Below are 4,338 nucleotides of genomic sequence, written 5' to 3'. Positions count from 1 at the left end.
CTTGAATTGTAAAGGGAATGGGGAGTTGGATTTGCAGAAATTAAACACGGAAATGTAAAATTGCAACAAGCAGATGAATAGAAGAACACTTGGATTGAATCAGATCTAGAAACAGAATTGTAAATGAGCATGAAAACAGTAAACATGGAATGGGAAATGGAAAATCCGGATCTCAGGACCCAAGAGACTAGAAAACCAAGTCTAGATCTCAATGCCTTCCTAGATCCAACAAGAACAATTGCAAAGGAAATTGTAAATTGCAAAGAAAGTAGATGAAGAACAATTAACCGAAACTGAAATTTAATTAAGCAGAAATTAAACAAGATTCCAAGGTGAGATTGAAACAGAATTTCTTCAATTCTCCACCCAAAATCCAAGACAAGAAAAGTAAAGAGTGCTGGGCAAGAACAAGGAAGAAGAGAGATCAATTCTCCTCCCAAATTCTCTTGAATTAAAACAACAATGCTAAGAATTGTAAAAGTGAGCTCTCAATCAAACCAGAAAAGAAAACTCTCTGAAAACTCAAAGGGTAGCCCCTTTAAAACTTAAATTCTAATCTATTTATACACTTTCTTCAAATGGTCTTCAAGCCTTCAATTGGCCCTTTGCTCTTGGTGGAATTGGGTTGAGAGAGGCCTTGGTTGATTGCTCTTGGAGTTTGGAGAAGAACCGAATTGAACCGGGTTAGAATCATAAAAGCTTGAGTAAAAGTTGGAGTAAAAGTTAGGGTCTAACTTTTGCTCCAACTTTTCACATCAGCACCCTTGTTTTGCTGATACCAATGTTGGGGCAAAAGTTAGGGGTCTAACTTTTGCTCCAACGTTGGCCTCCCCTTAGTTATTCATGGCGCCAACGTTAGCCAGAAAGTTAGGGCTAACGTTGGCGCAAACTTTTGCTAGCCCAGGGAGTTTTTCAAGCGCCAACGTTAGCCAAAAAGTTAGGGGCTAACGTTGGCGCAAACTTTTGGTGCATCCAGGGAGTGTTTTTCATGCCAAAAGTTAGCCAAAAAGTTAGGGGCTCACTTTTGCTCCAACTTTTGCCCAAAAGTTAGCCAAAAAGTTAGGGGCTAACTTTTGCTCCAGCTTTTGCCCAAAAGTTAGCCAAAAAGTTAGGGGCTAACTTTTGCTCCAGCTTTTGCTTCCTGGTTCATAATTAATTCAAGACTTAAGTCATTCCTCCTACCCATTCCTTCTTGCATCAACCTTTCTCCAAGCTTTCTTCACCTATCATTAATCAACCAAACACATCAAAGCTATGCTCAAAATCATGAGATATTCATTCTTTCATAATATGTGACATTTATAGCATAAAACCTCATGAAATGGCATGAATTTATACATGGTTGATTAAATCAAAGGAAACATGAAAATCTACCAAATTGGCTTGCTTTTGGCTCAAGAAAATGCATAATTCAATTGGAAACAAAAGAAAAAGGCTAGTGAAACTAGGCTAAGATGACTTGTCATCAACAACCTATTCATCTTGAGTGGCTTGTCTTGAGCTTGGCTCCTCGGGACTCCTCTCTCGCAATGTAGTGCCATACCTCAAAGTGATGGCATTGATTCTACCCTTGGAGTTAGGTAAAGGTTGAGAGGGTAGGGAACTAGAGCTTGAAGGTTGAGTATTGGAGGTAGAGGGTGGTTCCATACGGGATATAAGAGCTTGTAGGGTGGATGTAAGACTAGTGAGGCTAGAGGTAAGTGAAGTTTGAAGCTCTGTTTGTCCTTGAAGAATAGAACAGAGTGTTTCATCTTGGTTGGAGGAAGAAGGAGGGTAGGTAATTTGTGGGACTAGTGGTTGGTTGAATTGAGGTGCTTAGGCTTGCCTTTGGTAGGGTGGTTGGTATCTTTGGCCTTGGCTTTGCTGTTGGTATGGAGGGTTTTGTTGATACCAGTTTTGTTGGTAGTTATTATTCCACCTTTGATTTCCACCATTGTCTCTGCCTCCTTGGTTGTAGTTGTCTGGTGCACGAAATTATGATCATCAACAATGGCGCCAAAGGACTTGGAGCTCTTAAACGTGAATCACACTTTGTCACAATTCCGCACAACTAACCAGCAAGTGCACTGGGGTCGTCCAAGTAATACCTTACGTGAGTAAGGGTCGATCCCACGGAGATTGTCGGCTTGAAGCAAGCTATGGTCATCTTGTAAATCTCAGTCAGATAGATTCAAATGGTGATGGAGGATTGATAATTAAAAGATGAATAAAACATAAAATAAAGATAAAGATACTTATGTAATTCTTTGGTTGGAATTTCAGATAAGCGTATGAAGATGCTTTTTTCCCCCTGAACCTCTGCTTTCCTATTGCCTTCTTCCAATCATTCATACTCCTTTCCATGGCAAGCTTTATGTTGGGCATCACCATTGTCAATGGCTACTTCCCGTCCTCTCAATGAAAATGTTCCAAATGCGCTGTCACCGCACGGCTAATCATCTGTCGGTTCTCGATCATGCTGGAATAGGATCCATTGATCCTTTTGCGTCTGTCACACACCCAACAATCGTGAGTTTGAAGCTCGTCACAGTCATCCCTTCCCAGATCCTACTTAGAATACCACAGACAAGGTTTAGACGTTCCGGATCTCAGGAATGGCTGCCAATAATTCTAGCCTATACCACGAAGGTTCCAATCTTAGATTAGAAACCCAAGAGATACGCATTCAAGCCATTGCTAGTAGAACAGAGGTGGTTGTCAGGCACATGTTCATAGGTGAGAATGATGATGAGTGTCACGGATCATCACATTCATCAAGTTGAAGAACGAATGAATATCTTGGAGAAGAAATAGACTTGAGTTGAATAGGAAAATAATAGTACTTTGTATTAATTCATGAAGAACAGCAGAGCTCCACACCTTAATCTATAGTGAGTAGAAACTCCACCGTTGAAAATACATAAGAACAAGGTCTAGGCATGGCTGAATGGCCAGCCTTCAAACGTGTCTAAGATAGCATAAGACTTATCACAGATTGTGTAAAAGATCGCTGAAAATACAATAGCAAAAGGTCCTATTTATAGAAAACTAGTAGCCTAGGGTTACAAAAATAGGTAATTAATGCAGAAATCTTCTTCCGGGCCCACTTGGTATGTGCTTAGGCTGAGCATTGAAGCTTCCATGTGTAGAGACTTTTCTTGGAGTTAAACGCCAGCTTTTGTGCCAGTTTGGGCGTTTAACTCCAGCTTTTGTGCCAGTTTTGGAGTTAAACGCCAGAATTCTTGAGCTGACTTGGAACGCCTGTTTGGGCCATCAAATCTCGGGCATAGTATAGACTATTATATATTGCTGGAAAGATCAGGATGTCTACTTTCCAAAGCAATTCAGAGTGCGCCAATTAGGCTTCTGTAGCTCCAGAAAATCCACTTTGAGTGCAGGGAGGTCAGAATCCAACAGCATTTGCAGTCCTTTTTCAGCCTCTGAATAAGATTTTTGCTCAGGTCCCTCAATTTCAGCCAGAGAATACCTGAAATCACAGAAAAAAACACAAACTCATAGTAAAGTCCAGAAGAGTAATTTTTATTTAAAAACTAATAAAAATATAATAAAAACTAATTAAAATATACTAAAAACATACTAAAAACAATGCCTAAAAGCGTATAAATTATCCGCTCATCACAACACCAAACTTAAATTGTTGCTTGTCCCCAAGCAACTGAAAATCAAATAGGATAAAAAGAAGTGAATATACAATGAATTCCAAAAATATCTATGAAGATCAGTATTAATTAGATGAGCGGGGCTTTTGGCTTTTTGCTTCTGAACAGTTTTGGCATCTCACTTTATCCCTTGAAGTTCAGAATGATTGGCATCTATAGGAACTCAGAATCCAGGTAGTGTTATGATGAGATATTTTGGTGGAGAAACGAATCTCTCCCAAAACACCCGAATCTAACCGGCAAGTGCACCGGGTCGCATCAAGTAATAAAAACTCACGGGAGTGAGGTCGATCCCACAGGGATTGAAGGATTGAGCAATTTTAGTTTAGTGGTTGATTTAGTCAAGCGAATCGAGTGTTGGTTGGGTGATTTGTGATTTGCAGAATGTAAATTGCATGAAAGTAAAGAGTGCAGGAAATTAAATTGCTGAATCTTAAGGAATAAGAAATTAAATGGCAGAAACTTAGAGTGCAAGAAATGTAAATTGCGGAATCTTAAAGTGCAAGAAATGTAAATTGCTTGAAATGTAAAGGGGATTGGGATGTGGATTTGCAGAAATTAAACAAGGAAAAGTTAAATTGCATCAGACAAAAGAGAAGAAGGGAATGGGGATTGAAACGGATCTTGAAGCAGTAAAGTAAATGAACATTAAAAGCAAGAAACAGAGAACGTAAAATTG

This window comes from Arachis ipaensis, chromosome B05 (genome assembly GCF_000816755.2).
Source record: "Arachis ipaensis cultivar K30076 chromosome B05, Araip1.1, whole genome shotgun sequence".
Classification (NCBI taxonomy): domain Eukaryota; kingdom Viridiplantae; phylum Streptophyta; class Magnoliopsida; order Fabales; family Fabaceae; genus Arachis; species Arachis ipaensis.
The sequence above is the reverse complement of the archived record's forward strand: the minus strand, read 5'-3'. Positions refer to the sequence as shown.